The 24333-nt window shown below is 42.2% G+C and overlaps 1 long non-coding RNA gene across 1 annotated transcript in view; it reads right to left on the minus strand.

Moving 5' to 3' along the window:
• Positions 1–24333, minus strand: part of LOC112580602 — a 172014-nt gene that overhangs the window by 145386 nt on the left and 2295 nt on the right. The window contains exon 2 of the long non-coding RNA XR_006546486.2: positions 19928–20008. This is a non-coding gene — a long non-coding RNA (uncharacterized LOC112580602). The remainder of the gene's footprint in view (positions 1–19927; positions 20009–24333) is intronic.

Consider the following 24333-nt stretch of genomic DNA (forward strand, 5'->3'; position numbering starts at 1 on the left):
GAAAAGACCCTGATGCTGGGAAAGATTGAGGGCAGGAGGAGAAGAGGACGACAGAGGATGAGATGGTTGGATGACACCACTGACTCAATGGACATGGGTTTGGGTGGACTCCAGGAGTTGGTGACGGACAGGGAGGCCTGGTGTGTTGTGGTTCATGGGGTCACAAAGAGTTGGACACGACTGAGCAACTGAACTGAACTGACTCATAGGAGTCAGATGAACCATACATTATAATTTTTATCTCTGCACCTTGCTAGCTATAGGACATCAGACATGTTACTTAAGCTTTATGATTGCCAGTTTCCTCATCTGAAAAACAGCGGTGATCTTTAACTGGATGTGGAGAAGGCAATGGCACCCCACTCCAGTACTTTTGCCTAGAAAATCCCATGGACAGAGGAGCCTGGTAGGCTGCAGTCCATGGGGTCGCTAGAGTCGGACACGACTAAGTGACTTCACTTTCACTTTTCACTGTCATGCATTGGAGAAGGAAATGGCAACCCACTCCAGTGTTCTCGCCTGGAGAATCCCAGGGACGGGGAAGCCTGGTGGGCTGCTGTCTATGGGGTCGCACAGAGTCGGACACGACTGAAGTGACTTAGCAGCATTGGGTACCAACCCTGCATCCATTTTCCCTTCTTAACAAGACCCCAGTTTTGCCAGGTATCCACCTCTTCCCTTGGAGGCATGACCTTCGGGGCAGCTATTCCCACCCTTAACTCCAGGAGTAGACCAAATTGACCTAAGAATAATTACATTTGCTTTTCTAAAGGCTGATTCAGAAACAGGCAAAATTCTGAACACTAAAGTGTAATAGAAAATCTACAGCAGATATTTAGGGAAATTGTTATCACTTTTGAGAGAGAGCCATGCAAAGAGATAATCTTACTCCGGCCTTTGCTGTGTTTGGCTGTGATATCTGAAATTACTGCCACCATCTTGCTTCTAGCTCAAGAGTGAGGCCAATGTAGGGATGGCAGAAGAGAGAGAGAAAAAATAAGCTTGCACTTGACAATTTAAATCCATGAATCAACCGACTCTACAGATTGCTCTAATTCTGGACTTCTTGTCCTGAGAGAGAATGAATTTTCTCATCATTTAGGCTGACTTCTTTTGGAATTTCAAATATTGTAATGGACAAAGTAGTGGTATCCACTTCTTAGGATTGCAGATAAAATTAAATGAAACCTGTGAAGGGCTTGGAATGTAGAAAGTACTCAAGTAGCTATTGCTACCATTGTATTGCTCCGTTACTTCCATTTCAACTCACCTTCCATGTCAGTTACTCTTTGCAGAAAAGTCCCACCTTGTAAGTTTCACCTTGGGAAAATGTCACTTGAATTCTACATAATATTTTGTTCTACAGTCTTGAAGTTGGTGAACCATGATACCCACAAATTGAGGACTCCTCATATCATGTGTATGGGACTGAGCATATTTCCTGAGTTATCTCACTGAACCCTTAAATTAATCCAGAATCAAATGCTCACTTTTAATATTTCACTTTACAGAGGCTAAAACTTTGTCTAGAGAAATGCACCTGAATCTAGGTTTATACCTGTAAGCCTAAAGTTTATACCTACTGTTTTGCTTTTGAAATGATACATTTCATAGACACCTATGAAGGATCGGGTGTCTCCTGCAGCTCAGCCGTGTATAAAAACTTTTGCAAATGGGTCCTCCTGTCTGTGATGGGACCGGAGGCTATGTGGGGCCAGCAGAGGTACAGAGGATTGAGGCTATTTAGATTTAATCAAAAGGCCAAGAAAGCATTCTTCAAGAGGATGGGCAGAAATAAGAATGCTGAGAGGCATGTGACTGAGCTGAGCAGATTAAATGATGAGCTCACTGGAAAGAAGCATAGATGCTAAGAACACTGTAAAGATCAGAGAAGGCCAGTGAGTAAGTTTCCTGCGTCAGGCAAAAAAAAAACACATTGATTCTAATTTAGCCTAAATAGAGTTATCTATAATGAGCTGGCATAAGGTCATTTCTGATCTGAAATATGTTATATGTGCAACATGTATGTTGTCATACAAAGACAAGTGGAAAGAAATGTGCAATGTTTTGCAGAGATTTCTCTGGATGGTGAAATTATGGATATTTTTATTTATTTGCTTTGGGTTTTCCCCACATTTTTCAAATCCCCTAACCAAAATTATTTTATAGGCAGTAATTATATAATTAGAAAAATAATGGTATACATATTTATGTGCACATGTATGTATTATGCACACTCAGACACATCTACTTCCTATTAACCACACTTCTGCTGGCCAGTCCAGCTTCAGTCATGTTCTCTCTTCTGCCCAGGCTTTCCTCTCCTATAGCCACTCACCACCTTCTGGCTTGTCTCCCTGAGGAAGTGAGCTCCTCCCCTGAGTGGAGGGGGACAATCTAGAGATGCACCCTGACCCTAACCAGCTGTCTTGCTCCAGAGACCACAGAGCCAGGATGGGAGACGGCACGCTGGGAAAAGCAGAGGGGACAACATGCTCGATAACAGCTCCCCAGGGGCTCCTCACTCAATCTGTGAGAGCTAGGAGGTGAGCGTGACCAATGAACTATTCTAAGAGGTAATTAGGAGAAAAAGGAAGGTTTCTCAGAAATTTCAATAAAACTGGAAAGGGACAAAAGTAGCATTTCAACACATACATTGTTCTTGATATTAGAAAATACCTAATCAGTGAATTCAGTCTTTTTCTTAGATTTAGGAACATGGAAGTTGTGCAGGCAGTGGGGAGAAAGGGAAGCTAAAGAGAGAAAGGGAGAAAAAAAGAACACCATTAACCAGCAAAAGAGGCTTCTTTCCCTTAAAAGTCAGTGTCAGAGTCAAAAAAGAAATTACCTTAACAGCCAGCTCCAGGATTCTCTTTAGAAAACTGTTTCATCTTCATACAGTAGCATGTGAGGCTATGAGAACAGGAATTAGCAGGAGACACGGCAATAAAAGCTATGATGTGGACAACATGGACTTTTAAGAAAAAGTGCACCCAATATTCAGCTGAGATTATATGCCTTTCAATATGGAAATTCCCTTCTGAGTCCCTCGGAGCCCTTGGTAAAACCTACTTAAACACACATTCAAGGGTCTGGAGAAACAGGTTTATGGAAATCAAGAGGACTGAGTTCTATGATGAGGTTGATATGGGAGTAAGACCTGGGAAACCAAGGATGAATCCTCAATAGACTGAATGTATAGAGTAGAAGGAGGATCCCAAGTCCAAAAGCACACCCATGGTAATCATCAGGGCTGGAGTATTACTGTGTGTGAGCATGAATGGACTAGTTTAATCCTCACACCCACCCTGCAAGGTGGAGACCATTCTTATCTCCATGTTACAAAGGAGGAAGGAGAGGCACAGAGGAGTTAATCATACCTTCTATAGCCCATGCTCCGCGAAGCTGAACTGCCCCTCCCAAAAAGAGCCAACATCCCCAGGAACTCACAAGAGGCTATTGGACTTTCCTTGCATTTTTGGATGGCAGTGAGTTTCTTGTTTATTCATATTTGAATCAGCAGGACGGGCCCAACTGACATTTGGGCCAAAGGAGTATAACGTAATAATCATTTATAGTCAGACACCCCAGGTTTCCTTTCTAATTTCTATCCTTGTGACCTTGGAAAAGTTATGTATCTCCTCTGATCTGCGGTTTTATCTGCAATAAAGTAGTAGGCTAGTAAGAAGACCCACTTCATAAGGTCATCTTAGTAATAAATCAGCTAATGAGCCTGAAGCATGGAACACAGGGAACAGCATATAAGTTACCAATACATGGAGCCTCTCATTTGTTCTCTGCAGTTAAAATGCACACTGCTGCTGAGAACACCCCCTAACAGCTGGCAACCAGCAAACCTGCTAAGGCCACATCAGGTGCACCTTCTACAAACGGAAAACATCTGGCTCACTTCACACAGGCCACCAGGGTTTCAGTTAAATAAAATAAATATAGCCCTGAAGAAAATTTAGGAAAAATATGCACTCAAAAGTTCACTTTAATGCACGATTATATGAACTGAATATTAAAATGGGAAATAAAATATCCCTGCCACTGTCTGAATATACTGTGATTAGTTGCAATCTGCAGTTGACACAATGCTGTTTTTCCAAGGATTAAAGTTTCTTATTCCAAGTTCAACACATATGTTGAGGCTTTGGGTTCTTTCTCCAACCAGGATTTTTATAGAGGAGCCTGAATTAAGATTAAATAAACATATAACAAACTCATGTCACATTTTTAGTTGGAAAAAAAAAAAAAATGAAAGCCTGAATCAGTCCACCCACCCTTCTCCTTCCAGCTGGGCCATAAATGCCAGTTGTTCTACTTAAACAGAAACAGAGGGCCTGTCTCATGTCTCCATGGGAGCCAAGTGAGATGAGAAACCAGAGAAAAGAGACGATTGTTTCAAAAACTGCAATGCTGGGTGTACTTGGAGTTCTCAAAAAGCAATAATTGCTGAACATCAGATTTTGAGCTATCAAAAGACTTCTGTTCAAGAGTCAAACCTCATCCCACAGCAGGGCCTTAATGACATGTGATGTGAATAGAAAAGTTTCTATACAATTTCTTTCTTAAAACATTCTAGGGAAAATACCAAAGCTGGTAAAAGAGAATCATTTAATGAAAGAGAAATGATAAAACTCTTCCAGCTTTCAAAAATTTCTGAAATCCATCCCGCACAGTGAGCTGAGTGGTGAGGTCACATGGATTCATATGAAGGATAACAAGTGTAAAACTGAATAACCAGAAAATAATTTTTCTTTTAAAAAGTTGTGTATGGAATATGTCTTAAATGAAGAAGGACTTCTGTTTTAAAAAAGAAAGAAGAAATTCGATGATTTTCAGAATTCCAAATGGCTTGGACTGAATTTATCCTCGGAAACAAGATCAAAACACTCATGAAACACACAAAGGTCCCACTGGTACTTTCCCAAATCATCCAGAGCAGATACAAGCTAACCTTTAACAGCAGTGCCCTAGCAACTTCGTCAGCTTTTTCAGCCTTTGTCTGAGAACTGGACGATCACAGGTGCCATTTCTAGGATTCCCACAATTGAAGGAAAGTAAAGCTGCTAATGATGTCTGTTAAATAGCTTAGTAATGAAGGCAGAGGTATATCCCCTCAACAGCCCTAAGCCCCACTCCTATTAAGGTGCCCATGCTCTGTCTGTGACCATCGCTGTGCCATGTATCACACCAAGGTCACACTCAGGACAGGAGACACAGTTCCCAGAATATTCAGCAATCCCATGCTGGGCGGGGCAAGATACTTGGAGCAAGAAATCTAACGAAACAGAAATCACGCTGAAAGTGTTTTGAAACAGTGAATTTTGTGTATGTCAAACAGAGGATCTTTTGATTTCATTTTTTGTTTGTTTGTTTTTTTTTTAAGCTTGTGGGCAGAATGGTCTGATGTGCCACTTCTGTGGGTGTTCTCGGCAAGTTCACCCAGTACGAAATTCTACCCCAGGAGCTTTCCCCTTCAAAAGGAACACATTCCTCCATCTCTGCCTCCTTCTGCACATGCAGAGCTTAATAATTCAGCAGAGATGTTCTTTTACCAGAGGGAAAGGGTATCCAGAGGACACTGAAAGGTTCACCCACCTAGAGATCACTCCCCATCAAGCTTTTCAATTAGAATCAACTGTTGGAAGACAGGGATGTCGCATGGGCATGTCTGGGTAGAGGGCTGCGGTGAGGGTGGAGAGCAGAAGACCTGCTTGGGCTTCACAATGGGGCTGCCTGAGACCCTCAGGGGCAGGATGAACAGCCACAATCAGGAACTGGAGTGATGAGAGAAGCCAAAGACTCATATTTCTTACTCCTTAGTTACTTGACCCCAGAAATCCCAGCCAAGCCCAGGAAACAGGACTGTACCAGAGCACAGACCTACATTGTAACATGTTCTCATGTTACAATGAAACATAATAGATTGAGGGAATCACAGCCCCCTCAGAGCTGCTGCTGCTGCTGCTAAGTCACTTCAGTCGTGTCCGACTCCATGCAATCCCATAGATGGCAGCCCACCAGGCTCCCCCGTCCCTGGGATTCTCCAGGAAGAACACTGGAGTGGCTTGCCATTTCCTTCTCCAATGCATGAAAGCGAAAAGTGAAAGTGAAGTCGCTCAGTCGTATCCAACTCTTCGCAACTCCATGGACTGCAGCCCACCAGGCTCCTCCGTCCATGGGATTTTCCAGGCAAGAGTACTGGAGTGTGGTGCCATTGCCTTCTCCAGCACACCTGAATAACTTTAGAATCACAGAAGTGCAACAGCATATTCAAAGACTGTTAGGGCATTTAAAGATCCAGTTTAGGAGTTGGTAGCACTTGAGAAGCCATGGACCACTTTAGGGAATAGGACCAAAGTAACGAGCCTTCCCCAGAAAAATGCCCATGTGCACCAAGATATAACACACCACCAACTATCCTATCTTGGAGGGCTCACAAGATTCTGAAGCCCTCTGGATCATAAGCAAAAGACATCTAATCCAGCCACCTCCCACCTTTCCTACCCCATTATAAAATGAGACAGCAGAGGGCCAGTGGGTAAGATAATCTCTCATTTTGAATAGCCAGAGCTGCAGCAGAGCCAAAGCTAGCTCCATCTTCCTCGATTCCTAAAGCAGAATTTTTCCAGTGCTTTGTAAATCATTCGAAGGTTTTTTTTATCCTTTATATTCTTTTATATCTCAGTTCCAAGACACTTACATAAAAATCAGCGTCTTCCAATGCCACTCAACTCTAAAGGGGCCGCAGAGCATCTAGACAATTAAACAAGCGCATCGTTCTTTTATATGCAATTTTTTTGTAAAACCCTGGGAAAAGAGTGTTCTGATGAGAGCTACCTAGATAGTCTTAATTTAAGTACCAATTTTTCCCTGACAAGTCCCTCCTGGGTGTGAGCTTCCGTACTCAAACCATCCACCACACGACCTGCAAGCTGGACATCTTTCTGAAGCACTTTCATCTTATTCTCATTAGTGTTCAGCTCAGAACTCGGTCCCTTTACTCTCTATTCAAAACGTGTGCTGTCGTTCTTTCCAGATAAATGGCAAATGTTCCAAGTTGTCATGGAGCCAAACTCCCTGCTTGCCCTGACTAATAAATCCTCTTGAAATCCAGGCCCAAAATGTCAGCTATTTTATTGTGAAGGGCCCCTGTAGATAACGAAGCAGGAGTTTGGGTGGGCTCTCACAGAACTTCAGAGCATTTGGCTAACGATGCTAAGTGAAAGTTACTGTGGACCAATATTTTTTGGATCCCTTTCTCCCTTCACTTTGCAAGAGCAAGGTCTAGTCCTTAGAGAGGCAAAGATTCTAGGAAAAAGTAGAACACCGGTTGCATAAAAAAGTTTTTTAACCAAGTACGCAGAATGTAAATCTCTCCAAGACTGGTCATTATCTGCGGGTGCTATCATCATTGCTTAATGGGAGAGGCAGAATAGAACAAAAATGCAGGTCCTTGGGGTACCGGCTGGGCCGGTCCCAGGGAGGGAAGGCCCTGGTGCCAGGTCAGATCATTCCAGGCCATCAAAGGTGACCATCCTAAGCTTTGCGGTGACCCCCTACTTGTGCTCCTTTCATCTGTCCTCTCCCCTAAAGGCCTTTCACAGCCCAGAGGGTACACACAGCCGAGCCAACTTTGGGGGCCCCCACATTTGGGAAACCGTATGTTAAACCCCAAAGTCTGATTTGGCTTCCAAGGGTCATTTGAATGCATGAATCTGCAGGAAATACACCTATCCTAACCACCCTAGAGCAGCTTGGAGCCCAGAACATCCCATTTCTCACATGGGAGAGCCTGCAGACATCTCAGTGCTGAACATCACTGGGCACAGTGCAGAGTTGCCCATGCCCTCACCAGCAGAGAGGGGAGAAGGGCTGGCATGGTTCCTCTGCGTGCAAGCCTGACGGTGTGCCCTGGAGTGGCTCCTGGAGGTCCCGGCCCTGGCTTAGCTTTCCACAGCTCACTCTAAGCCACCTACAACCTCACCAAGAAGAAGAGCCTCTCAAGATCCAATATTCAATTCGCCAATAGCTCAATCTTCTTTAAGATCAAACCCACCCTCTCACCTTCGCCTCCTTGCCTAGGTGACTGCTTCCATCAGTCCCACTAGGTTCAGTGTCTGGATCATTTACCACTGCCCCTTTTCTTCTAGTGTGTTGATAGCGTAAATCGTATGACTGCCTACTCCCCTCAGGATCTTTCCTTTCCATTTTTAAGAGTGCTTTTTTTGGCAATTCCACTTCTGGATATATACCCCCAAACAACTGAAAGCAGGGACTAGAACACCAATGTTTAAAGCAGCATTATTCACGAGAGCCAAAATGTAGAGGCAATCCCAGTTTGTCTACAGATGAATGGATAAACAAAGTGTGATATATATATTAATACATACAATAGTGCATTATTTACATATAAAAAGGAATAAAATTCTGACACATGCTACAACATGGATGACTCCTGAAGACATTTTGCTAAGTGAAGTAAGCCAGTCACAAAAGGACAAATACTGTATGCTTTCACGTATGTGGTTATCTAGAGTATAAAAATCATACAGATAAAAGATAGGACACTGGTTGTCAGGGACTGGGAGGACAGGGAATGGGGGATTCTTTTATAATGGGTATGGAGTTTCAGTTTGGAAAGATGAAAAAGATGGATGATGATGGTTGCAGAACACGGAGAGCGAACTTAATGTCTTTGAATTATACACTTTAAAAGGATAAATTTTACGTTCTCCATATTTTGCCACAATTATTTTTAATAAGTCTGAAGAGTCTGTATTTGGAAGCACAGTAACACTAACAAAAAATAAATCAAAATGTCACCTCTTTGGATCACATGTACTGAATGCAATGGGCTTCCCCTCGCATTTCACTTCTTGGGCTTTCACTTCCTGGGCTTCCCCTCACATTTCACTTCCCCATTGTGCCTTGGCAGCTGCCCTCAAGTTGCCAATGGCTCCTGGAGGCCTGGGAGGCATGACACAGCTCTGGGCATGCGAACAACCCCGCCAGCCCCAGAAGATGCCATCTTTCCCATGTGTTTCTGCTGAGATGATAAGAATTCACAGTGTGACATTCTGAGAAAGAATTACATAAAAGCAATTTTCCTCGGTACTATTTCTGGAACGTGTCTGAGTCACTCCCTGCCTTCTGAAGTGCTTGCATCGCTAATGAAGGCTTTCAATGCACAATACAGCAAGAATCCTTCAAAATTCTATTGAGATGGAGAATAAAAAATCTGCTGTTTCATTTTTATGTTCACCCTGAAGGGTTAGAAACGACTAGATGAAAGAATCAAACGCGTATTCACTAGGTGCTTTACTACAAAGCCAACCACCTGGGAAGTACTACCTCAGTGAAGCCAACCACCCCTCCCCCAGGAATAGCTAATGATTCTAAGAGCTTATTGCGCCAGTAATGAGAAAAAGAGTGGCTTGCTCCTTAGACGTAGGGCCAGTTTATGGTTTGTGCTGACCTGGAAACTGGTATTGACCATGACATTTACAATGACCACTACCGTAACTGCTCTAACTTTGAAGGACCTCAAAGTTGAAGGTCTCCTAAAACCTCAATTGAAAAGACATTTTATGTAGACTAGTGCTCTAGCCCAAAAGCTTCTCGTGGATGGACTGTTCACAGGATAGTCCATTATCAAAGGATTTGTTCAAATTACGACTTGCTTTCCTATCTAGCTCTCTGGAGGAATGAAATAAGCATGCATATAAGGCTATTTGGAAAAGTGTAACTCATTACCCACACAGAAAGAATCCTATCAGCCCCCTTTGTAGAGAGGAAACAGACACACGAAGACATCAAAGACACACCAAGACATCAAAGCAAGGTTGCTTTTAGTGGCTTCAAGACCTTCACTTTTTCTCAACTCCTCTCACATCCTAAATCCCCAAAACTCAAGGGACACACACTTACTTAAAGGAACTGAGATTCCTCAATCTGTTCAGTAAAGAGACACAGACCAAGACAATTAGCCTCAGAGAACTTCTTCCTCCTCCCCCTTCTACAAATGACCCATGTGACGGGTAAGCTCCCTTACTTGGAAAGCAGCAACGATCCCTTTTGGAAGGGGACTCTGACTTGTGATGAACTCCCCTGACCACGCCCTGCCTGCTTCCTCCCTGTGTCCAGGTGGCTGCTGCTGGGTCACTGTTGTCTGACTTGTCCCTCTGGACAGCACTGTCATCAAACAGAACATCATTTCAGGAGTCCTTTCTGCCACTGATGCCTAGGCTAGCTATTCATTTCCTTCCCCCATTTTTATTGACTTCTTGAACTATCAGAGAAAGGGGCCAATATGAGAGATGCAGCCCAGGCTCTGAGAACTTTAGTGACATGTCCAGGGTCACACAGCTATTTAGTGACATGGTTAGTGGCATAGTATTTTTCTTCTCATCACTCTTTTATCTCTAACTCAGTACCAGGCATATAATTTGCACTCAAGCTCTATTTGATATAATCAGTGGATGATTTTCATATCTTCCATGGAACTGATCATTCTATTTCTTGACAGGAGGTGGGACAGGGAAGAGAAATGAAATCCACCTTTATTACTCTTTGTTTGGCCAGCAGATGAGAAGACCAGGCACTTGAGCTGAAGGATCCAAGGGTGCCCTCACTATTCTGAAGGTCACTTTTCCTGTCTTTTGCACATCGAGATGTGGTCACACTTTGTGTAGTTGGTGAATGAGCACCATGCCTTGCCCTTAGTCTTACATGGGAAATTATGTGCACACACACACACACACACACACACACACACATACGCAATGTGTTGGGGAGAGATAGGGCAGAGGCAAAAACATAACAACTGCCTCTCACAGGTAGGGATGGCTGGTGGTGAAAAAGACCAGGAGTGCGAGCCGAGGGCTGCGATTCCTGCGCCACCAAGTCCCTGTGGCAGTCACAGTTGCAGAAGCCATCCTTCCACATTTGCTGGTGAAAATGAAATTGAAGAACAGCAAACTCTCAGTTACTGCTATGAAATTCCAAACCCCGCACATGCTTCATCAAGGCTGGGGAAAATCATGTTGCCCTCCAGCACAGTGTTTCCCAGCCCCGAGGGCGGGCTCCGCCTGTGAATGGAGCATAGAAAAGCTGCTTCCCTTGTGCGGAGAATGGCCCTGAACAACCTTAAACAGTAAAGCCCACTCAGGGCCAGAATCTCTCTGGAGCCACTGAAGCTGTGGGCAGCTCTGCTTGGCCTTGGACTCTGCTTCAGTGTCTGAACTTGACAGGGTGACAGATATGGACTTGGTGGCTTGCTAAAGTTCTGTATGTGGCTGGCAAAGCTTTTGACCATTTCAGAGGCCATGTGCCATTTAAGTGTAGAATGACACTGTGATTTTCAATATAATTTACTATAAACTATACTTCAAAATCCTTTCCAAAGCTTAGTGCATTTAAACAAATAAAATTATTGCCTTCTGTCTTCCTTTGCCAAAGAAAATTACAGAGGGGCCAGTGCTCGTGTGGTCCTATTCTTTCTCTGCCAGATGACAAAGTGCTGTAAGCTTATCACCCAGCTCCTCTGTAAAGGCAGAATCAATGCAGACAGAGGGAAAAGGTGGCCATTGTGACCACTGCCACTTTTCTTATCTCTATATATTGGCTTTTTATTTGAGGCCGGGGGGTCTGAAATTCTCTAAGAGGAGGTGGCAAAATTAAAAATATGGTAAAAACTTGTTCTGACTTAAAGAAAGCAAAATTACAAGTTGTGGCTTAAATTCTTACAAGGAATGGTATCCAAAGAGCTTGTTATTATATTTTCAAGATAGAGTCAAGCCTGACACATAGATATTCAAAACCATTTCTTTCATCTAAAGCTTTACAAACGCAATGTATCAGAGTTAAAATGAAAAGACATCTGAGGAAAGGTTTTCTTCTACTCAGAGAAATGGACAAGACAAAGCTTTTAAGTGGGCTCCACCGGGCGCTCAACCTGGCTGAAATAGCACCGGCAGAGCCTCCCACAGCCTCATCAGCATGTTGACATTCAGTGACTTTTCACACTTCAAAATCTAAGTGACAAGCTTATCTCATCAAAACTACTGCCATCCTCGAAACCAAAAGACCCTTGGCACAGGTGGCTAAGAGGGAAGAAAATGCTTCAAAACCACAGTGAACATGAGAAAAAATGGAAATCAAAGTTAAAAGGATGTTTGAACTTGAATTCATGATTCTTTACAGGTTTTTCCGTCATTCATTCATTCGCGCATCAGGCTGCTAGGGAACTGGGGGCAGCACCAGAGAGCAGACGAGAAAACCAAGGCTGAGATACCCCGGGCAAGTCTAGGGTTTTGGACCAATTGCCAGACCTTATGGCTGGAAGGAGCACCAGAGCTGCCTTCTTTCCGAATTCTGAGTGGCATCTGAAGACGCTCTGAGACAAGATTCAACACCTCCAGCTGTGGGCCAACTCCAGCTGTGATACTGGAGAAGACTTGAGAGTCCCTTGGACTGCAAGGAGATCAAACCAGTCCATCCTAAAGGAAATTAACCTTGCATAGTCATTAGAAGGACTGATGCTGAAACTCCAATATCTTTGCCACCTGATGTGAACAGCCAACTCATTAGAAAAGGCCCTGATGCTGGGAAAGATTGAAGGCAGGAAGAGAAGGGGGTGACAGAGGATGAGATGGTTCATTGGCATCACTGACTCAATGGACGTGAGTTTGAGCAAGCTCCGGGAGTTGGTGAAGGACAGGGTCACAAAGAGTTGTACATAACTGAGTGACTGAGCAACAACAACAAGCCAAGAATGGTTTTCACATATTTAAATCAAAAGAATATTTTACCACATGCAAAAATTACATGAAAATTAAAATGCTTTGGTGTCCATAAATAAAGTTTCATTGGAACATGGCCCCACTTGTTCCTTTACATATTGTCTGTGGCTGAGTTTTAAAACTACAAGAGCAGAGTTGAGTAGTCACAACAGAGACTTTACAGCCCCCAGTGCCTAAGATATTTACTATCAGGCCCTTTAAAAAAAGGCTTTGCAGGTGGCACTACTGGTAAAAAACACACCTGCCAGTGCAGGAGACATAAGAGACCCAGGTTCAATCTCTGGGTCAGGAAGGTCCCCTGGAGGAGGGCATGGCAACTCACTCCCGTATTCTTGCTGGGAGAACTCCATGGACAGAGGAACCTGGCAAGCTACAGTCCGTGGGGTCACAAAGAGTCGGATACAACTGCAGCAACTTAGCATGCCTTTAAAGAAAAGTTGTCTATCTCTCTCTAAGATCACTGAGGGAAAGAGTAAAGAGCAGAGAGTATTCTGGGCGCTTCTATCTGGGATCAGGAGGAAACAGGCTGTTTTCCCCATTAAAGATTCCTTCACCAAGGAGGAGAACCCAGAGGCCAAACTGCTCTTGGATGCTGAGGCCTGAGAGAAACTGCTGTGTCATGGGATTCTGATTCCTCTGGCTGTGTAGCCATTAAAGTCAATGATCTGTGTGTTTTCAGCTCCTGCATTCAAGTTCCTTGGGCCCCCCTATTACCTCATGGTAAACAGCAGACTGTAATCATATAAATGTGTAATTACATCAGCTAAACACTGAGGAGGGGAAAAGAGGCCAATGCGGCCCCGTTTTGTGGTGTTGGACTGTGTAATCCATCAGACATTCCAAACACACACCCCGGGGGCCAGAACTCTGGACTTGCCTTGTTGATAGAAGGATCTGCCCTAGATGAGCATCACTGGGATTGAAGGATTTAATGTTGCCCTATTCTTACAATGCTCAGGCTGAGTGTCAGGCAATCCAGGATCTTGGGGTAGTTGGCGTTTCTCCACTGACTGCCCCACAGAGCTTCACACCCAAGCATGCGGTGCTTCCCAGAGCTCACAGAATGTTGCCCCACTTGGGGGAGAGAGAAGGGAAGACAATGTAGCATTGTTTGCCAACAAGTTTGACTCATCCCTTTGTTAAACTGAATCTACAAAGCTGCCGCATCTGTGTAGGCTCTGGAGTCAGCACAATTGGCATTGTTTACGGCCCCATTTGTTGTGGCTGCTTCATGTGTGCAGATTTAGCAGGGATAGAGATTTCCATATTAAAGTCATTCTTCGAGTGCTTGATGGTTGGTTCTCCAGTTACACAGATCTTTGCCTACCATGCTCCTGGACTGGACAGCCCAGCCTGGAATAATCTGAGGATGGGGTAGCACATGGGACAGCCAGCGTCTTGAGCCCGAGAATGAACAGACGTCTTGAGACGGGGGAAGAAGCCAAAGAAGCACGCTGACCCAGTGGACACGTGCTGACATAGTTCTAGCTTACAGCCCTAATTTTTCCAACAAAAAACATTCTAAAAATCTAATCTGCACCTTGGAAATGCTTGAATTCTAAGTCCTAAAGAAAAAAGAGTTCTGGAACTCTTTATAAAGGAAGGAAGGGAGGGAGGTAGGGAAGGGAGGGAAGGAAGGGTGTGTTGGGTTTCAGGATGTTAGATTGACTGGTGTAAACTATAAGGATGGAAGGGATGACAACAGCCTTTTTGCAGAAAACACATACCTTCTCCCAGTTATTCACACACTAGTCTAGGCACTGCTGTGAAGGGGTTTTATGGCTCAAATTAAGGTCCTTAATCAACTGCCTTTTAAACAAAATTATGTTGGTAGACCTGACTTAACCAGAGTATGCCTTTTAAACAGAGCATGGCATTCCCTGAGCCACATACCAGTAGCACCTGGGTGTTAACTGCTCTCCCCTCACTGGCACTTCTGTCCCTCTAACAGCTTCAGCCTGTGCCTGTGGGCTCCAGCTTGCTCTTGATCTTCACTTCTTAGCTCTATCTGCCCATGGATTCCAGCTTCAACAGTCATGCAACCCAGTTCCTTGTAGTATCTATCTCCTACTGGTTCTGGGTCTCTGGTTGAACTTGACTCATACAGAGAAGAAGTAAGGCTATCGACGCAAATCAGGACAAGATCACATGATATCATCGAGTCCACCAACAAAGTTGTTCTTGATTTTTTTCCAGCTGTACCCCCCACCCTTACCTAAGGGATGTGACACTTTTCTGTCTAAACCATGGCTCACTTGGGCCCTGATTTTCGATAAGGGGATTAGTAGGAGACTAGAGCAGAAGACTCAGAGACTGTGTCATTCACAAAGCCTCTAGAAAGTTCTGCTACCCTCCTCCCACACCCAGGATGAAAATCTCTGCAGCCAAGAGCATCTGCGAGGTAGGCAAGGGAACTTCAGTTTCTTTTCTTCCCTAGATAACCTGTTCATCTGCAGGTATATCCAGCTGGAAGAATGCCAGAACCTGGCAATGACGGAGCAGCCATACCACTAGATCTGGATTCAGCACAAGCTTTTGCCTGTTCTCCCCACTTCCAGTATCAGAGCAGGAATGATTAGGCCTAACCAGGGCAGGGTTTTTTGTTAGTTGGCATATTCCTCATCTACTCAGTGAATCATCAAGAAAGAACACTTCAGTAATCTGGGTCCTACCACTCTACTGGCCTTAGGGCAGGGTCAGAGAAGTGTATAGTTTTGCGTGGTGGGGTAGGGGTGTGTGTGGCCTTCAACACTGGTCCATCCTGGGATCCTCGGATTTCCTAGGAAAGGACACAGAGCACCCCGCAGCGGCAGGAGAGAAAAAATAAGGGGAGGGGTGAGCAGGGATGGGAAAGAGCCCGATTTCTTTCAGCTCCCCCATTCAATTTCCAGACTTGTATTCAGGGAGTCCTTAGAATCCAGGTGGAAGTCCCCGAGGCTAGAAACGCCTGTGTTTGATTTTATGTTTATGTTGGGCACAGACATATCAACAGGCTCTTAGAAACACAGCTTAGGAGGTCTCTGCTTGCTGTTTACCTCCGAAATGACCAAGAAGAGGTTGACGTGCAAGTAGTATGTTTTGAATGATGTGCTAATTTAAAATCTTATGTATGAGAAGACACGGTATGCACAGTTCCGATCACCGCTCCTGTGGTTTGGCAGCAGAGGCCCTCGGCTGAAGTCAGCATCAGGGAGCAGAGTGTCTGCCCCTCTTTCCATCCCTGCATGTTCAGACCTCAGCGGGCTGCCCTTGCTGACCTGCTCAGTCACAGTGCAGAAATGGTATTTTCATGCTTTCTTTATGAACATGCTTTCTTTTCTAAAGGAAAAGAAAATACCAGTTCTTGCTAAAGATAAAGATCTTATAAAGGTTCTTTATCTTCAGCAGGAACTATTTCTTAGTTCTTGGAATTAGACTATAGGATAATATCAATTTGGGAACAAATTTTTGGCTAAGACTCTTATTTGGCTGGATCAAGTTTCTGGAAAGTAAAAAAAAAAAAAAAAATTAAAAAGAAAGAAAGAAAACATTTCAGACAAAGCATTCCCTTGTGTTTAGTTGATTCAAAATCAACTTTATATCAAATGAGGGGAGAGTGAAACTGATCATGTGAATACTATTCCTGAAAAGAAAGGTTTAATTTTTTACCAATTAAAATATATTGGTTAACATATAAACACCCACACACATACCCCTCAGGCTCATCAAAAGCCAAAGGAGTCATACATTCACACAACAAGCCTTTTGCCTTTTTGAAAACTAAAACAATTATGATTATTACAGAAGTAATCCCAAACCCTGGTAGTTTCCATGAGGTTTATGAACTTTCCTGTAAAACAGGCTTTGTGGCTGTGATTAATGTATTTCTGAACCAAAAGTTGAGACATGATGTCTGACACAGAATTTGCAGGGGGAAGAGAGGATGGTTCCAGGAAATCCTAGACACATGGTTGCTGTAGTAATGCCACACGTATTGATAGAATAGCACCAATTTTTATAGTTCTGCAGTTATAAGAATTATATTCTATATATTCCTTACATCCCTCTTCCTCCAAAGGCCTAGAAGATTACTGGTCATGGAGCAGGGCTCAATATGCTTGGATTCTATTTTATGTTTTATAAGATATTTTTACCTTTTGTTTTTCATTTAAAAATCATCAAAAGTATCAACATGAAAGCAAAGAAGCAATTATGACTGTACCTATTTTATTGAAAGTACTATTATAAGGACCTACCTATAGGGAACTCTACTGAATACTTGGTAATGACCTAAATGGGAAAAGAATCTAAAAAAGAGAAGACATATGTATATGTATAACTGATACACTTTGCAGTACAGCAGAAACTAACACGATATTGTAAAATCAACTATATGCTAATAAAAAAATTTTTAAGTACTATTAAATTCCTCATTCTGCTTTTATAGTCAAAGTGGCAGGATGCCAAAGGTCATACAAATGGGAAATGGCAGAGCCGAGACTCATAAACACTCATTGATTAACAAGTTGATTGATTCAAGAAACTGCTCTTTATTACCTATGTAACTGGCAAAGACAAGAATCAAACTGTGTGCGTAGCTGATGTAGTTAGCTGTGCATTCCCAGCTACCTCTGCAATGAGCATACAAGCTGGAATCCAGCAAAATTAAAAGTTGCTGCTGCTTAAAAGACAGCTGTGAAAATGAAATGAGAATGCATACTTTGAGAAAATATGCACAAAATGCATATCTAATAATGACTGGTACACAGAATACATAAAGAACTCTCAAAGCTTAATAAGAAAACAAACAGCCTTAATTAAAAATGGGCAAAGGATTTGAAGAAACACTTCATCAAAGAGATGTGGATGGCAAACAAGAACATAAAAAAGACTCTCAAAACTATTAGTCATTAGGGAAATGTACATTAAAATTGCACTGAGATACCACAATAAACCTATTAGAATATAAACAGACAAATATAAAAGGTGGCATTACCATGGGCTAGTGAGGATGCAGAGCACTGGGAACTCTCATACACTGCCAGTGGGCACAAAAAGGCCCACTTTGGGAAACTCTTCAGCAATTTCTTAGAAAGTTAAACATAAATTTCCACACAACCCAGCAACACCCATTCTCAGGTATCTTGCAAAGGAAATTAGAATTGATATTCACATAAAAACTGTAAAAAATGTTTATAGCATCTTTAATCATTGTCAAAAACTGGAAACAAGCCAACTAGGGGGGAGAGAAATTATGGTACATCTATAAATGGGACTACTATTCAGAAGTAAAAAGGAACAGACTACTGATACATGCAAAACATGGATGAATCTCAAAACAGTGTTTTGAGTGAAAGAAGTGAGATACAAAAGGCTAAATACTGTGGGATTCCATTTTTATGACATTGTTGACAAGAAAAAGATCAATGGTTTCCAGGGAGTACGGTGGAGGGGCAAAATTTATTATAAAGAGGCATGATGGAACTTTTCCTAAGAGCTTTGAAAATATCTATAACTTGACTTTTGTGGAATTACATGACTATATATGTTTTTCAAAACTTACAGAACTATATACTTAAACTGGGAGAGTTTTACTGTATGTAAATGATACCTCAATAAACCTTACATTTTTAAAAAGTGAGAAAAAGTATTTTTTTGCACCAAAACACAGAAAGAAAACAAAAACACAAAGTCCTATTAAGTGACAAGTCAGTTTAACACTAGTTAATGTCTGTAAGATACAAAGAAGATAAATATCTGGCTCTTTGTATGATTTAGATCATATTTATATAAGTTTTCATGTATCTGGAATAAAACCAACTATCCTAAACTGGATTATCAACAAAGAAAATATTTATATAGATGCCAGAGAAGGTGATTTAGGATATAAACTATATACAGTGAGGCTTTCCTCATAGGTCAGTTGGTAAAGAATCTGCCTGCAATGCAGAGACCCAGGTTCAATTCCAAGGTCAGGAAGATCCTCCAGAGAAGGAAATGGCAACCCACTCCAGTATTCTTGCCTGGACAATTCCAAGGACAGAGGATCCTGGAAATCAAGGTGAAATCCTTGATTTCAGCAAGCTACCGTCCGTGAGATCGCAAGAGTCGGACACGACTGAGCGACTAAACCACCACCATCAGAGTGGACTGAATGGTTGCCCAACAAGATACGTCCACATCCTAATCCTCAAAACCTATGAATGTTACCTAATATACAAAAGAAGGAATATTACCTTATATGGGAGAAGATGTGATTAAGCTAATCTTGAGAGGAGGATTATCTGGGTCTGCCTTAAACACAATCACATGTGCCTTTCTAAGGAAGGAGCCGTTTGACACACAGAGGAGAGGCTGTGTGAAGATCGAGGCCACATGACGACTGGAGTGACGTAGCCACCAGCAGCTGGAAAAGGCAAGAAATGGGTTCTTCCCATGAGCCGCTGGAAGCAACACAGCCCTCTCACCTTGATTTCAGCTTGGTGAAACTGATCTTGGACTCTGACCTCCCAAATTATAAGAGAATAAATTTCTGTTGCTTTAAGCCACCGAGTTTACTGGCTTCTTCTTTTGTCACAGAAGGCTATAGGAAATTAATATAAACATCATAATGATTTGGTAATGTAAGGGCTTGACACGAATTTGAGCAAACTGTGGGTGATTGCGGAGTGCAGAGGAGCCTGGTGTGCTGCAGTCCATAGGGTCACAAAGAGTCAGACACAGCTTATTGACTGAACGACAACAATATAACGACATGAGTACATATGCCCAACTCAGCCACAATAAGCAGGCCCTACGTGAATTCTTCTTGGATTGTACTGAGCAAGGTGCCCTGTGGCTTCAATTGTTCCCTACCCCTCACCATCACACCTGGTGGTGAGCCTGCCCAGAGAAAGAAGCAGAACCACAGGGACTACAGTAGAAGCTGCTGCTTGCACACCCAGTATCCATTCTCCCTTTGTCCTTAGTAAGAAACGCCTACACAGTTAGACTCTGCAATAGACAAACCACATTTCCAAACATCCCTTTTAGATACAGGCGGCCAATGAGATTTAAGTAGACGTTATTGGCAAAAGCTGCAGAGAAAGGTCTTTAAAAGAAGATGATTCAATTGAAATGCAAATACCTTTACTCACCCTGCTTTCCTTCTTCCTGTTGTCTGCAAGGCAGAAGTGATGGATAGAGCTCCAACAGCCATCTCTTGACGGTGAGGTGACCTTGAACACAGAAAGCAAGCACTAAGGATAGAAAAGCAAAAAAGATAAAAGGAGCCTGAGTTCCTAAGGACCATGGAGCTGCTGTACTAGTTCTAGGCTGCTTGATTCTATTTCACATGAAAGAAATGCAGAAGGGCCTTATTTTGTAAAGCCATTGCTATTTTGAGTCTTTATTAGCAGAAGCCAGAAGCAATTCCTAACTGATTGGAATTAAATAAGGATCTAATTAGCTTTATTAAATAATACTTAAAAGTAGAAAGTTAAAAAGTTGTGGATAGCTTGATTTTTCTCCCCTGATTTAGCTCTCTTGAGGACAAATGTGTCAATCTCATAAAAAAATCCCTATTATCTTAATCTGCTAATCTTTGCTTTTTTCTTTTTCGGTTAAACTGAAAATAAATGAAAATGTACAAAAGACTTATAAGTCACATCACTCTATGTCCCCAAAACTGCATGAAGAAAGTACCCAGCCCTGTTACTTGTTCCAAATCAGGAAAAAATTACCTTAGGAGCCAAATTACTATAACTAATTCCCATCTTCTTATATTAGTACCCAGTGTATGCAAAGAAGCTTCCCAGGTGGCACTAGTGGTAAAGAACCCACCTGCCAATGCACAAGGCATAAGAGATGCAAGCTTGATCCCTGGATGGGAAGATCCCCTGCAGAAGGCCATAGCAACTCACGCCAGTATTCTTGCCTGGAGAATCCCATGGACAGAGGAGCCTGGCGGGCTAGAGTCCATAGGGTCGCAAAGAGTCAGATACGACAGAAGTGACTTAACCCACACATAGCGTACTCAAAGAGCACCAAAACGCTTTCTTACTAAACTATGTAATTTTGCATTTTGTAGAGGCTGGCTGACTTATATGGATTCTAAAAAATTCAGACAACTTTCTTCTGATCATTAAAAACAAATCTGCAAAACAGGTAGAGAGATGTAAATTCTAAAATCTTTAAAAAAAAAAGTAAATTCCCAAATAAGGAGAATTAATAGGGAAAATTGCTGAGTGAAGTGATTAAAAGCAAATTTATAAAAAAGATACCTAGAATAAAAAAATGATTTAAATAAGAATAAGAATATTTTATAACCTCAGGAGGTTCTTTTATAAGAGGACCAGTGGCCCGAAGGACGGATCACCTGTGGGCCTGAACCTCCTCAGCCTTACTTGTGTTTACAAGAGCCCCATTCACACCACCTTACAAACCCTCCATTTAACCACCTCCCAGGCTGTCCTGGGGGAGCAGTTTGGGGAAACAAGGACTAGGAACAGAAAGCATAATAAACAAGATCACAAGTCCTGCCAGGTACAGGACGGAAGGCAGAACTGTTCGTCTACACTGGGCTCCTAATCTAATTTTGTGTTTCCTTCACCCCCATGTTTCTTAAAAGGGAGGTTTAAAACAGTTCAGGGGGAATCAAGACTGCGAGGTTCTTTCTGGGTGCACTTCCCATTGAAAGGAAGCCCCTGTACACACACAGGCTGAAGCTCCACTGTGCACTGTCCAGTGTCCAGGGGCACTTCTGAAACAATTGTAACCCTCATGCGTCTGTTCTGGGTAACAAAATTGAGAGGAACAAGAAGTCACTTCAATTGCACTCTAATTTCAGCTTCCTTATCTGAGGAAAACTGAAAGATCATTCACACCATGGAGAGCACTGATTTTAGTTTGATGGTGTGGGAAGAATGGAGATGTAGGCATCTAAAGCCTTGCACACACGCCTGACATGATTCTGTTAAATGACCTTAGCTTTATCGTTAAATGAACTTAACCTCCATGAGCTGCGGTGTCCTCATCAGGAAAATGAGGGTGATACTACATTTATCCCAGGATCAGGTGAAAAACAATAGCCACAGATATTCAGTAAATGTTGATTTATTTTCCCCTTCTTCCACACAGTATCATAGCCCCAGGCTGGCAGCCTACAAGCCAAAGCTGGCCTATAGACATGATTTTGCTGCAAATTGTGGGTTGTTTTCATTCTGATTCTTTTTTAATTTTAGGAAGACATTACAATTAAATATTTTTCTAAAACTGCAATTTCAGTTTATCTTGAAAAACTGGGATGGCAACAGTGGGCCTGCATTTCTGCATGGCCACATGACTGTTAGAGTTGATTGTTTAGACAAGGCATGTGCTATCCAGCTCATCAGCTTCCTAACCCAGCCATATTCATTCCCTTGAGTTAAATGCCTGACCTTATAGGCATCTGAATTTGCCAAATCTGCTAGCAATCACATGGGGGTCCGCTCATATCACCATCTTTTCTTCCCTCCACCACATCACATTTTCCAGTACTGAAGCTAAACATGCCATTTGGGATAATTCTAATGTTGGAGCAAGACACTGAAAGTTAAATTGAAAGGTTAATCAAAAAGTCACAGGAAATCAAGTCATGGGGGAGGGAGGTTGGAAAGACACACATAGACATATACAAATGAACAAACAGATACACACGTACTTTGTGTAAGCCCATGATTGATTGACTATATTCAGTTAGGTTCATTTGTTTCCCTATGGAACTCAGTGAAATGAGTGAATAAACAAAGTATAAATCATGCACTTTAATTCTACAAGCATTAATGTTTAAATGTACTTTTTAATTCTAATTTGAGTCAGCTTACAGTTACACATATAATCAAACATATTTAATTATCAAAAAAAATTAGAACAAACTGTTAGGAGAGCATGAGGAATAAGCACTCATATTACAGATGGGAGTATGAAATGTTACAATCCCTACAAAGGAGAATTTGCAAATATCTAACACAAGTCTAGATGAATTTACCATTTAGACCTCAAAAAATCCACTTCCAGGAATATATATTGAAGATGCAAAAGTGTATTAATTATCTACTGCTGCATCACAAATTGGAGAAGGCAATGGCACCCCACTCCAGTACTCTTGCCTGGAAAATCCCATGGATGGAGGACCCTGGTAGGCTGCAGTCCATGGGGTCGCAAAGAGTTGGACATGACTGAGCGACTTCACTTTCACTTTTCACTTTCATGCATTGGAGGAGGAAATGGCAACCCACTCCAGTGTTCTTGCCTGGAGAATCCAAGGGACGGGGGAACCGGGTGGGCTGCCGTCTCTGGGGTCGCACAGAGTCGGACACGACTGAAGTGACTTAGCAGTAGCATCACAAATACAGCTACTAATCATCTTGGTTTGTCCAGGACTGTGGATTTTACTGAAACTCATAATTTTCAGTACTCAAACTAGAACAATCCCAGGCAAACTCAGACTATTGGTCATCCTAGTAACAAACTGTCCTAAAATTTAGAGAACATATTCAGTAAGCTTGTCAGTGGTCTTGGCAATGATTTATCTGACACCAAACACAAAAATAAACAAGTGGTAATACATCAAACCAAAAAGTTTCTCCACAGCAAAGGAAATCATCAACAAAATGAAAAGACAACCTACTGAATAAGAGAAAACATCTGCAAATTATATGTCTGACAAGAGGTTAATATTCAAGACATTGTATATTCAAAATATCCTCATACAATATTCAAAATATTGTGTGAGAAATTCATACAACTCAACAGCAAAAAAGCAAACAATCTAATTTTAAAATAAGCAGAAGATCCAAATACTAATAGATATTTTTCAAAACAAGACATACAGATGGCCAACAGGTACATAAAAAGATGCTCAGCATCACTAACCATCAGGGAAATGCACGTCAAAATCACAGTAAAATATCTATCACCTTATACCTGTTAGAATGGTTATTATCAAAAAGACAAAAAATAATAAGTGCTGGTGAGAACAGAGGAAAAACGAAACCCTTGTGTTCTGTTGGTGGGAATATAAATTGGTACAGCCACTTTGGGAAACAGTATGGAAATCATCAAAAACTTAAACACAGAAGTAGCATACAACCCAGCAGTTCCACTTCTGGGTATTTATCTGAAGAAAACAAAAACACTAACTTGAAAAGATATATGCGTCCTCATGTTCACTGCAACACTGTTTAAAATAGGAAGCAACCTAAGTGTCCACCAGCGAATGAAGGGATAAAGAAAACGCCACACACACACACACACACACACAGAAATACTATCCAACCACAAAGAAGGAAGTTTCGCTGTTTGCAACAAAATGGATGGGCCTCAGGGGTATTATGCTATTTCTATGTGAAATAAGTCAGATAAGGAAAGACAAATATTGTAAGCGCTCACTAACACATAGAATCTAGAAAACAACCATAAACCAAGCTCACAGATATAGAAAACAGATTGGTGGCTGCCAGAGGTGGAAGACTGGGAAGAGGGGAGAAACGGGTAAAGGGGGCTAAAATATGCAAATGCTCAG

The sequence above is a fragment of the Bubalus bubalis genome, chromosome 19 (assembly GCF_019923935.1).
Source record: "Bubalus bubalis isolate 160015118507 breed Murrah chromosome 19, NDDB_SH_1, whole genome shotgun sequence".
Classification (NCBI taxonomy): Eukaryota; Metazoa; Chordata; class Mammalia; order Artiodactyla; family Bovidae; genus Bubalus; species Bubalus bubalis.